This window comes from Eurosta solidaginis, chromosome X (genome assembly GCF_040869045.1).
Source record: "Eurosta solidaginis isolate ZX-2024a chromosome X, ASM4086904v1, whole genome shotgun sequence".
NCBI lineage: Eukaryota > Metazoa > Arthropoda > Insecta > Diptera > Tephritidae > Eurosta > Eurosta solidaginis.
Genome location: NC_090324.1, coordinates 214364038 through 214377512, shown reverse-complemented (window position 1 = coordinate 214377512; position 13475 = coordinate 214364038). Strand labels below are relative to the sequence as shown.

The 13475-nt window shown below is 45.6% G+C and overlaps 1 pseudogene; it reads left to right on the top strand.

Moving 5' to 3' along the window:
* The first annotated feature begins 437 nt into the window (after window positions 1–437).
* On the top strand, window positions 438–9265 carry LOC137235397 (mediator of RNA polymerase II transcription subunit 23-like; annotated as a pseudogene).
* Window positions 9266–13475: the final 4210 nt, after the last annotated feature.

Genomic DNA, 13475 nt, shown 5'->3' with positions numbered 1-13475 from the left:
GCGTTTGATTCGCTATTCAGATCCCAATATAGGTGTCAGAGGATGACGTTATGGCGATCAGAGAAGCAAAAGGCAGCATACGCAATCTACGTGCGATGTTCAGCGTCTATATCTGCTGAGGCAGAAAAATACAAGAAGGATGAAAAGAACGTCAACCGTGAGCAAGAGCCTCATGGGCATAAAATTCGCCTCCCTGCTTGCGACACGGAAGTTTTTAAAGGGGATTATCTGTCTTGGCCAACTTTTCGCGACCTGTTCACGGCAATATATATAAACAATTCTAGTTTGAAAGGGGTGGAAAAGTTATTCCATCTCAACAACAAAACGCAGGGCGAAGCAAAAGATATCGTTAAAAAATGCCGTCTCACAAATGAAGGTTTCGAGATGGCCTGGAAAAACTTGTGTGAAAGATACGAAAACAAACGGATCTTAGTTAACACACAACTACAAATTTTATTGTTTACAAACCGAATGAAGAAGAGGATAAGGCTGGGTCGTTTACAGAAACTATTTTACGTAAGTTCGAAGATGCACCCCAAGACAATAAGGAAGGCGTGGTGAGACAATATTTACAGCGCGCGGCAACTAATACAAATACATCGCATTTGCGCGTGTTAATCGATACATTAGGAACGCTTGCAGAATCCCATGCCATCACAGCAAGAATGCTTTGTGACAAGATTCTGTTATGTGATAAATTATTTTATGAAAATGCGAACTTTTGGGTGGAAAGTTTTAAATTAATTAAACGAGTGCTATCGCTTGTTGACTACAAAGGAATAAGGGAAATAATGAAGATGTGCCGCGGCAAAGCTCAAACATTTCCGGTAAAAATAAACGTTAGTTACCTCCCACAATTGCAAGCTCTGAAGGATACATTGAACTACATATTTGACCGAAATAATTGTCTTTTACCTGGATACTTTATTGCCAATGAAATAATGAAACCACACCCGTATCATTGGACTATTAATAAAATGATGACAGATTTCATGGAGGAATTCCGTAAGAACCGCACAAATGGTTTCCATAATTGGCCACCCGCATGTGCTGCCCATTATTGAGTGTTTTCGGCTATGCAGATCACATGATGAATTCTTGGAAATTAGATCCAAATACATTACGTTTTGTTTTTAAAGGCAATCTTCCATATGATGCAGATTTGTTAGAAGAACAAACAATACTCCTACGTTATGTGCTCGATCAACCATATTCCAAAGAAATGGTGTCTGTTATGATGAGTTTACAGAAGCAACAAAAGCAACGTTGTAACGCACTAGAAGAGCAGTTAGTAAATTTAATAATTTCCACTATGGAATTGACAGAGAGCAATGATTCTATGATGGGTAGTAGTTTTAATGTTTACGAAGAACGAACTTCTATGAACGAATGGGTATGGCTGCATTTATCATCACAGCTAATTTACTTTGTGCTTTTTCAGTTTGTAAGCTTTTCACATATTGTTACAGCCTAGAGCGATTTGATGTGAGAGTGCTCTGGCCATGGTGAGCCCAAAAACTTAGCACTACGTCTTGAGATTGCGTCACATTCCAGGAGTATATGTTCCGCCGTCTCCGCTGATCGATCACAAAATCGGCATGTGTTGTTCGATAGGATGCCCAGCTTCTGCATGTGGCTGTTCAGGCTGCAGTGTCCCGTAAGAATAGCTGTTAGGATCCTCAGGTTATCTTTCGACAGGCCCATTAATGCCCTATATCGAGTTGTGCTGTAGCCCCCCAGCAGTAACTTAGATTGCCTCAAGCCTGGCATATTGCGCCAGTGTTCTTCCCTCTTATCCCTTTCTTCTAATAGTAGATGCCCTCTGATTTCCTGCGGGCCTACTGGCAGGAACGGCTCAGGACCAATAGGTCGTGTCATTGCTGCCTCCCTTGCCAGGCTGTCCGCTTGCTCATTGCCCTCCACTCCCCGGTGGCCAGGAACCCAGGCCAACAACAGTTTGTTGTGTGCTCCTAGTTGATTTAGCTTTTCAACGCACTCAAGTACTAGTGCTGATTTTATTTCAGACGCCGAGATCGCCTTGAGGGCGGCCTGACTGTCACTGAGTATGGCAATTGTCTCGTTGGAGTATTCGCGCTGAAGGTTCAGGTCAGCACACTGGCTTATAGCGAACACTTCCGCTTGAAAAATGCTCGGGTGTGCTCCCAGAGGCGTTGATATCTTGGCTCTGGGTTCAATGACTCCAGATCCAATCCCCTCTGGCGTCTTCGAGCCATCTGTGTACCATACTATTTTATTTAGCTGATTAATGTACACAATTCTGCTTTCCTCCCACGTACCCTTGTCTCCCAATTCTACTTTGTACCTTCCCTCATAGACTATCTGCCTGAGGATATCATCCCTCGGGAGTTGAGAGATTAGGATCTTCTCTCTCAATTCCTCCATGTTTCGGGACGATATAACTTTACATATGCCCGAGCCCTCCTTAGCAATATTCAGGAGGGTTCTCTTGGCTGACTGCTCTATTGATATGTGTAGCGGGGTCAGATCAAGGATAGCCTCCAGCGCTGCTGTAGGGCATGTGCGCATAGCTCCCGTGATGCATACACATGCCAGTCGCTGAAGTTTTGACAGCGCTTGCCTCGTCGTCGCCCGAGTTGTTTTCGATGCCCAGGCTATCGAACCGTATGTTATCATAGGTTTTACTATCATGGTATACATCCATCTTAGCACATGCGGGCTACAGCCCCATGATTTGCCTGCTAGACGTTTGCATATCATGATGGACCTCGTGGCCTTAGCTCTCATGGAGTCGAAGTGCTGTTTCCATAGGAGCTTGGTGTCAAAAGTGACCCCCAAGTATTTCACCGCGGTTCCCCGTTCTAGTGCCACGCCTTTTATTGTAATTGCTCTCAGGGCTGGTAGGGCCCTTCTTCTGGTGAAAGGGATGATGGTCGTTTTAGATGGGTTGATGTTAAGCCCCACACTGGCACACCATCCTTTCGTAATATTCAGTGCTGTTTTTTTTTTTTTTTATCTGTATTATGTCACAGAGCGTACTCTCGAACTTACCTCTTGCAATTATGACGATTTCGTCAGCGTATCCCTAGCATCTTATGCCACTGTCAGATAGCTTTTGCAGGAGTTCGTCCACTACTAGGCTCCACAGAAGGGGTGAGAGAACACCTCCTTGAGGGCACCCCCTCGTGGTATTAACCTTAACTGCGCTGTTGCCTACATGGACTTCAGCGATTCTTGTGCGGAGTAGATTGGCCATCCATCTCTGTATAGGCATCTGAATTCCTCTTCTCTGCAGTGCTATGTTTACGCTTTCATGAGATGTGTTGTCAAAGGCACCCTCAATGTCAAGGAAAGCGCAAATCACTGTTTCCTCTGTTTCGAACGCCCTCTGTATTTCAGATGTTAATTGGTACAGAGCTGTGTCCGTGGACCTACCCGCTCTGTACGCATGCTGGCTATGATGTAAGGGCCAGCTCTTGAGGGCGTTCGACCTGATTTCTTGGTCCAATATCTTTTCCATTGCCTTCAAGACAAAGGAAGTTAGACTTATTGGTCTGAAGGAATTTGCCTGCGAATAGTCCTTTTTTCCTACTTTTGGTATGAAAACCACTTTTGCTCTTCTCCACATCATGGGTATGTATCACAGTGCCAGGCTATCTCTCATGATCCTGGCCAGATGTGGGATGATCTGTGTCCCTTGCTGGATTAGCACCGGGTAGATGCCATCCACCCCCGGATATTTGTATTTCTCAAAGGATTCCACTGCCCATCTGACTCTGGCCTCACTGAAGAGGGGGTTGGCCAGTTGCCAGTCTGATGGGGTTGGTTTCACTCTGGGGAACACAGGTTCCGGTACTTGCGGAGAGGCACCCGGAAAATGCGTGTGTAGCAGGGCCCTCGCTCGCTCCTCCACCGTTCCGGTATAGGTACCGTCTGGAAGCCTAATCGCTAAGTTAATCTCCCTCTGCTCTTTGGCTAGGGCCTTGTGGAGCCTTGCTGCTGCAGGTGTGCTAGAAATTCCCTCACAGAAATTTCTGAAACTTTCCCTCTTAGCTTTCCTTATCTCTTTATTGTACTTTGTTAGATTTTGAGTGTATTCCTCCCAGTTGCCGGTTCTTCTTGCCCCGTTAAAGAGTTTCCTGACTTTCTTCCTTAGTAGTGTCAGGTCATGCGACCACCAGGGGGTTGCCTTCTTACCCTTAACTAAGGAGACTCGGCAAATGGAGTTGTAGGCATCTATCATTATCTGATTTGCCCTATCTACTCTGCCCTCTAACTCAGTACAGTTAGTGCTTCTGCTCTTATTTCTGAGACTATCCGCGTTAGCCTCTATGATACTTTTGTAGCTGCCCCAGTCTGTTTTCCTGGGATTTCTTTTAGGGCTGTATTGCCCCGATACAGCACCCAGCTCAAACCTTATGATCCTATGATCCGATAGGGAGGGTTCTTCTGAGACTCTCCTTTTCGAGATCATATTCTCAGTCAGGTTGTTGCCAAGTGTTTTATCTAGGACCTGTGCCCTGACTCTCGTGACAAACGTCGGTTTGCTCCCGACGTTATATATATTCAAATCGTTGCTGACTATATATTCTACTAATCTAAACACTCACTCCTTTGGTTGGTATCATTGCTGCCCCACTCCGTGTTGTGGGAGTTAGCATCGCTTCCTATGATCAACGGAAGTTTCGCTCTTCTGCAGTGCTCCACTAGCTTCTGCACGTTAACTGGATGGACTGTGCTGTCATCCCCCGGGAAGTAGGCTGCGGCCAGCACAATGCTGGTGCTGTCTCCATTCACCTTTGCCTCGATCTGCACCGCCACCAGATCCCGGCTTAAAAATTCTGTAATGCAAAAATAGTTAATGTTTGACTTAAGCATTACACATGCTCTTGGTCTCTGCTGTGAGAGATCCCAAATAACTTTGTTATTACTTACATTAAGGCCCCTCACCTGTTCCTTGTAAGCCCAAGGTTCTTGTATGAGGGCGATGCCCGGATCATCCGAGGCGAACCTCCTCACCAGTACAGCCGAGGCTGCAATGGCGTGATGGAGGTTGATCTGGGCTATTTTTATGCTTGTGCCGGTCATTTTGGCCCGGCCGGCCTCATCGGATCATCTTCATCCGACAATCCGCTCTCGCTTTCGTCCCGCCAATTCAGCTCCAGCTCCTGGAGGTCGAGGTCCTCGATGAGCTCTTGTGTGGTGGGGATTTCTTTTTCATCCCAAGGCTGCACGATTTTGTCCTTGCTTGCTGCGGTGGGAGGGTTTGTGGTCTCGCGAGCTCTGATGGTATCGGTGCTCGCGTCCGTCATGTTTTCGTCCGACAGCTCGCCTCTGTCGGTGCCCTCTGCCTCCGCCTTGTCTTCGGGCTGCTCACTATTCCCTGGTTGCCTCTGCCTCCAGGGTCTCACTAGGACCAGGCCGTACCTATAGTGTAGCTTAAGCCCGTTCCTGCGTATGATTTGATACGATTCCTCGTCTATGCCTACGTCGAGACGTAGGCCTGTTTCCTCTGCGCTACAATTAATGACGCGCCATCTCTGCGTCCTGAGGCCCTCATTTTGGTTGGCGAGGAGCCGTAACGCAAACTCTTTTGGGCGTTCCGCACTTCTGGGGAGGAACATAGTCACATTATGCGTTGGCGGTATTTCATCCCCGCGTCTCGGGCATAATTGTGGCCCTGTCCACCCCTCAAGCGTCGGTATTACTTCAACGAGCCACTTAACTGTTTTTTCGTCCTCGCAGTCCACGAAGAGGAGCCCTGCTCGGAAGTATACCCCGCAAAAAACTAGGGCATGCCCACATCCCCTGAACGCTCCGTCCATTATAAGCTCTTGGAGATTCGTCAGGTCTTCTTGACTTAGGGCCTCCGCCGGGTAGTTACCGGGCAGAACAGCTATTCGGATACCCCTAAGGGCTTCCGAATAGCTCTGCTGCCTTGGTGCCATCCCAGTAGGTACCCCAGTCGCCCTGGCTTGAATCTCCCTGCCCGTGGGTGTAGTGTTCCTGGGAGCGTGGGCCCGTTGCCTTTTTAAGCTCGGAGTTTCCTCCGGCGTAATTTCCCGATCCTGCTCTTTTCAGCGGGAGCGGGCGCATGCTGGTCAGCTGCCGCTGGCTGTGCTCTCCTTCCTTCTTTACTTCCACTTTGAGCATTGGCTTTTCTCTGCCTCTAGTTCATGTCTGCGCTCATCTGCCCGGGCTCTTGCCTCCCTGGGCGACAGGCCTTCCTCTAGATATCGGAGGTATCTTTTTACCGCAGGCCCACTTAGTCCAAAGCGTCTCTTGTCATCCAGCGCTCCTGGACTGCCCCGTGGTGGAGGTGCAGGTTTCCTGCCTCTGTTGTGCCTTCTGTTAGGCCACTTCCACTCCTCCGGGTTCCGCTCTGTATTTTTCCCTTCCTGGGACCTTTCATATGTGCTCTGTGAGCTGCTACTAGAGTCATGCTCCGACGGTGAACGCCTAGACTTACTCGTCCCTCTAGATTGACTGCTAGGGTGGTGGTTTTCGTGCTTGGATGCACCGTCGTAGCCTCTCTTTGTCAGCTTTTCTCGTTCTCTTGCAGTTAACTCTTTTGTTTTCTCTTTCGGCCCGCGCTGCGCAATGGAGGTACTGGGCCCTCCATGGATCGCGGGTTTGTTTCCTGCCGCCGCCTTCTGCTCACCTTGTTTGACTTGCCCGCGCTGCTCACCAGTGGATAGGGGTCCACTGGGGATCGCGGGTTTCTCTGCTTCCTGGTTGGAGTGCTCTTCAGGCCCGCGCTGCTCTCCTTGGGTTTTGGTGTTGCCGTTGGGGTTCGCGGTTTTGAGAGCCGGTTCCCTGTATACTCCAGTGCTAGTGGAGGGAGATTCGTCCCTCTGATGCTCTAAGAAGAGCATTGCCTCCTCTCTCGTGAGGCTTTCCAGGAATTGCCTGGAGTACGTGCGTGGCCTGCTGCTTCTCTGCCCGCTGCTCTTCCTGGAGCCCGTTTTTTGTTGTGCTTTTATTGTTATTGTTGTTGTTGGTTTTTTCGTTGTTGTTGTTCATCATCTTTTCCTTACGACAACTTGCTTGACATGGCAAGCGTTGTTGTCTCTGCTTTAGTTTGGGGAACTGGGTTGGTCCGCCGCGGCAGAGCCCCTTGACGCGGTAGGGCCATGGTTACTCCAATGGGCACGGTGACGCATGACACCCTGAATTAGGAGGTGACAGTTCCTGGTTACCGATCGCATTCGACCACATCTGTCAGGTGAGCGGGGTTGCCCCGCTCCCATCTGACCAATTAGTATCGAATGCGATCGGCGTAAGCCCCTGCACCGCTACAAGGTGACTGTCTTCGCTGGAGGACTTCTGGTTTACACAGAAATCGAATCCTTGGGCATTAAAGGATTTTTTGCAACAACTGCTGCCTGCTGTATTTAAACACCAAGCTTGGGGTATACTCCACACATTGTTGGAAATGCTTCTATATCGTTTACATCATATTCCAACACAATATCGTCTACAGCTACTTTCGCATTGTACTGTGGTTTCGCCACAAACAAATAAAATGCAATTAAACCTATGCTTTGAATCTACAGCTTTAAGGCTTATTTCCGGACTGGGATCATTTGAAATGCAGCCGCAAATGTCACGTTACTTCAGCGAAAAACCACCTGGCTCTGTGGCGTCGACTGAAAGTGAAGAATTGAATCGCGTTCTAATCTTAACGCTCGCAAGATCAATGCACATGACTGGGCTAGGTGACGAGCTACAACCCTGGTGCAAATCGTAATTGAGCATTCACTAGCTTGCTTTCCACCAGCACTAAATGAATTTTTTGTGCAAATAACCATTCGTTGGAAAATAAGCAATTGCTCAAAAAATCAGTTGAAGAGGAATATCGTAACTGGACATCAATATCAAATGACAATGATATTATGAACCATTTTTATACGGCCTAGTACTAATCAACTTTTCCTCTGTCTACTTTTTAAAATGATTTGGGAAACCGAGAATGTTAGTCCTGTTGCATATAAAATTTTAGAGGGTATTAGCGCACGCGCACTTTCAGCACATTTACGCAAGTTATGTGATTATTTAGTTGGCGAAGTAGCGAATAGTAATGGCAAATATTTTATACATAAATGTGTCGACACCATTAATAATATGATTTGGAAACATAATATTGTTACTATCGATCGTGTTGTACTTTGTCTGGCACTACGTACACAAGAGGGTAATGAGGCGCAAGTTTGTTTCCTTATTATACAACTGCGCTTATTAAAACCATCAGAATTACGCAATCGTATACAAGAGTTTTGTAAAGATAATCATCCCGATCATTGGAAGCAGAATAATTGGCACGAAAAGCACTTGTCATTTCATCAAAAATATCCGCAAAAATTTGCACCAGATGAATCTGCTTCACATCCGCCATTACCTGTTTATTTCTCTAATGTATGCTTGAGATTTTTACCAGTATTAGATATTGTTGTGCACCGTTTCATTGAACTACCTATACAACATGTGCATCAAATTTGTGAAGTTATATTAGACCATTTGAGTATTTTGTACAAATTTCATGATCGCCCGATAACTTATTTATACAATACTTTGCATTTCTATGAACGCGTTTTACCCGAACGTCCATCACTTAATTGGTGTGCTGGTAAACCATATAAAATGTTTTTGCAAAATCAAGAATTACTTTGGCATCCTAAGCTAAACTACTACATTAACTTAGTGCGCAGGCTATCGGATACAATAACTGGTACAAATCTGTTTTTCAAAACTGATTGGCGCTTCAATGAGTTTCCCAATGCACCTGCACATGCACTTTATGTAACCTGCTTGGAGTTGTTGAGCTTACCAATTGCGCCCTCAATTGTGGCAAACAATGTAGTCGATGTTATTGTAAAGGGTTATTCGGTAATACCACAAAAAGAGATTCGCAACCATATTAATGCAGTTGGCGTCATATTAGCTGCATTGCCCGAAACACATTGGAGTGTTATTTATGATCGTTTACAAGAAGCGCTAAATGCGCCCAAAATGATTAAATGGACTTACCGTTTTTCGGCTTTCGAATTATTCAATTTTAAGAATGTATGCGAAGCAATGATTGAAAAAAACTTATGCGCTAATATTGGCTGTAGGGCATTCTATTTTCCATCATATGGGTGGCTTTAAGTTAGCGTCAATGAAAAAATATATCGCTGAGAAGCTGAAACCTTGCGTACGCACTGAACCACAATTGGTTTTCTAATGCCATGTTTTTGGCCCATTTTTACAGCGTATCGACCTGGAGAAACCCAACACGGTAGCTTAGGCATCTTCAAATTTGTGATCTGTGATTAAATAAACGAATAAATCTCTTGTCAAAAGGTTTTACCTTGAAAGATATCGAAAATATAACACTGGTGTGATCAGAAGGCGAGATAAATTTACACCACAGCAGGAACACGTCTACTCAATTGAAAAATTAGCAAACGATTGTACTACGGCCACGCGCCGTAGTAAAAAAGAATGAAACAACGGAAAAATTCTTTCGATTAGTCCCGTTTGTTTCAATTCTGAGAAATTTACATTCTATACACGGGCGTGTATGAATGTGCGCAATTTTTTTTGTCTTTGCTGCCGGTAATTATCTCCCAGTGCGCGGACTTTTTAAGAGGAAAATGTTGGTAGACAAAAAAAAAAAAAAAAAAAATGAAAATAGTAGTAGTTGATAGATTTTTGACCAAGAAAACAACAGCTATAGTTCTTATGTGTCCCAAACACTTAATAATTTATTGTAAAACAAATAACGCGCATTTCAAGGACAAACATGCACCAACACGTCTAATCACAACAACAATATTCCAAAGTACCAAAAGTACTGCCACAAAATAACCGATCTCGGCAGGTCATCTTTTCCGTAGACCCTTTTATTTTCGTTCAAATTATTCAAAAAATTTCTCTACTCAAAATTTATTTCCTGTTTAAGTTCTTCAGAAATTTTTCAAAATTGACTGATTTGGTCAGTATCGCCTCCTAATGTTAGTTGGGTGGGCTCGGCAGCATACGTTTACAGTGCGAAGATACTGAAATATTGGTAGATTTTGGGCCTCGGTGGTAGTAGTAGTAAAAAATGAAAATGGGCCAGAAAAGTTAGTAAACCTACCAATGCGGTAAAATCCGTGCACTGACTGTCCATATACTTATACCAACGTCTCTACATATACATACCGAGTTTAAATGTGGACTATATTAGGGATGCATAAAAGGAGGCAAACGGGTACCCAAAAACCCGTTTCTGGCAAATCGATATCGGAGCCAACTACTCTTCTGGAACCGTGCTAAAGGCCATCAATAAAACAGGACTACAAGCGTACTTGGGGAAAAGTCGAAGAAATAAGTGAAGGCCAATACAAAAAAAATGATTCATTCTACAAATTTTTTTATTTTTTCTTTACACAGCATACAATTTGCTGTCCAAACATTTTTTTAGTGGCGGGCAGGGAAGTTGTTGGTTTTTAGCACCAACAACACAAATAACAGCGACTCAAAAGAACCCACGCTATACACTTTCTACCCGATTCGGTACCAGAATGTGCGATCCCGAAATCGTAAATGTTCATGTTCTGCAGCACTAGTGTGCCCGTGGCTAACTAAAACGCTACCGGGTGACACCAAAATAAACAGAATAAGGCACTAAAGACCCAGGCACATAACGTGCGCGGAAAGAGGCCACGCACATAACGTACGCGAGATATGAATATATTCTCGTAGGCATATAGAGAGTTTTTCACCCTACTCACGCGCGAATTTTCAAAAGCGCCGATAATAGAATTGGGGCTTACTCGCCACCGAACGCGTAACATAGTCATAATAAATCAACAAGTCCCCTTTATTTTTATTCCATCTTCTCTAAATAGAATGACTCGTTACGCTTCGCTACGAAAGAGGACCGAGCGCCAGGCCGTTCGTTACCCAAAGCCGTGCCATTTATGCGACGCGAAACATCCGATCAGGTCGTGTCCTATCTATCGCGCAAAGTCCCCGCTGCAACGGCTGCGCGAAATTATCAGAGCTAACTTCTGCCAAAATTGTCTTTCGATGGTACATCGCGCTAGAGACTGCACGAGTAAGGGCAGGTGCCGAAGATGTGGGAGCAACCATCATACCACACTGCACCTTTCAATGGAAGATATTTCAACGGAGCCAGAGCAGCCCAAGAGCTGGAACCAGCTGATCTTAGACGAGGAGGAGGAGGGCTATGAAAGGATGCCCATGACGCAACAGGTGCACGACGGGACTATGGATGAGGCGCTATCTCTCTCGGACCCACGGCCGTTCCGACCCCTATTAGCGCACGAAAGACGAGAGGAAAGTGGAGCGGAATCACGGACTTTCCGCCCACCCACGCAACGCCACCTGCGAGCACCACGGAAAACGCGCTAGCGTAGACTGGCCCCTCGGCCGCGCCAGCTACGCGCTATTCGAAACTAGCACGAACACAACCGAGACGGCAGACTGGCCACTCGGCCGCGCCAGCTACCACAACACAGTTCCTTTAGGAACGGAATCACTCCGGCCCACACTACAGCCGGCCCAACCCTTCGCCCAATGGCTACTCTGGCGCCAACTGCAGTCGTGATGGTGGAAGCCAGGGGGCGGTTGCACCTCATTCGTGCACTCCTTGATGCATGTTCCCCCCGCACAACGATCGACCGTAGGCTGGCGCGAGAGTTGTCACTGCCGACGACCCACGCCGCCGGCGAAACCGGCTGTTTCATTAGATTTAGAGGCAAGCATGGACAGAGCAAGACGGTGACGACTCACGCAGTCTGCGTCCATGAGTTCAGGCGCGTCATCCCCACATATAACGTCGACCCCAGCTTCGCAGCTCCATACGAGCATATTCGCCTAGCGGATCCCCATTTTTATGCGTCCACACCAATTCGCCTCGTTCTTGGTGGCGACGTTTACGCCGAGATCATAACGCCGGGCACATTACCACCATCTCTCGGAGCGCTGCTCGCGCAAAGTACGATCTTCGGGTGGGTACTTTCGGGGACCCATCCGATCTAGTATGCATCAAGGTTGATATAGTTTATACTTTTTAATTTCATTTAAGTTCACACATTTAAATAGTACGTTTTTCTTAAATAAATGGCGTCTTTCTTTAAATGGCAAGAAATATGAACATGTATATCTTTTTACTTTTTTTTGCAATCCCTAGCTCTAGGCAAACATGGCTCAAGCCTCTAACCATGACGGGAAAGTGGCGAATGACCGCGGCATCCGCAACCATGCTCGCACACTACGCAACTCATCGTGCGTGCTGCCAAGCCGGCGGACTAGCCGTCGTTAGGTTAAGTTAGTTATAAGTTTTTTATTTTTTTCCCCTCTTCACGGTCGGTGATCCTTGGAGGACTGTGAGGTTGCGTACCGCAAGGGGCGGCATGTTTAGGCCCAATGCCTAACGTTCACTTGATTGACGGCGCCCCGCCCTAATATTTTAATAATATTTCCAGCCACCAACACTCACGCCGCATTTGTGTGCATTCATGCATATGCATGCGTTTTCATCCACATGCATGTGTGTGTGTGTGCAGGTTGTCAGCACCCATGCACGTATACGTAAGGTTGGTTGTGTGTGTGGCTTTTCCCCTCCGTGATAACGGAGGACTTTTTCGCGGCTTAGCGGTTGTCATCAACGGCACAACCGGTCTCTTTTTCGATCGACCGCCAACCAGCACACATCGCAAGGATCACCATCGTCACTTAAAACACCAAGGTAATATTGTAACCACAGTGTATATTTTCCTTCACTCTAAATTAAATATTACTTTCTTTCTAGAGCTCTATCAACCCGAGATCGACCCGTGTGCGCCTACCCACTGCCGGTTCCAGACGCACTCAGGCCGAACAGTGTTCCTTATAGTAAAGGCAACCTCTCTGCCTAATATTGTTACGATAGGTTTACGACTTTTGATTTATAATTAATAATATTTGTAAAATTGATTTTAGCAAAAGTGGGAGGTGCCAAGCCCTTTTTAACACTGTTTTTCAAATTTTAATCAAGAGCCTAAATATCCGTCCACACGTCAGATTTCAACATTCTAGGTGTATTATTTACTAAATAATCAGGTTTTAAGTATTATCCAAAATGTTATATATATAAAAAGTGGGCGTTATCACCCGATTTCTCTCATATTCAATACCAGTCTCTTCTACCTCCAGGCAAGTTCATGTACCAAATTTGGTGCAGATATCTCAATATTTACTCAAGTTATCGTGTTAACGGATAGATGGACAGACGGACAGATATTGCTCAATCAAATTTTTTTTCGCTACTGATGATTTTGATATATTGAAGTTTATATATATCTCAATTCCTTTATACCTGTACAACCAAACATTATCCAATCAAAGTTATAATACCCTGTGTACAAGTACAGCTTGTTATAAAAAAAGAGATGAAAGGAAAAAAAGGTAAAGAAGAAAAAAACAGGCAAATAAAATATAAGAAAAAAATAAATTAAAGAAAAAAA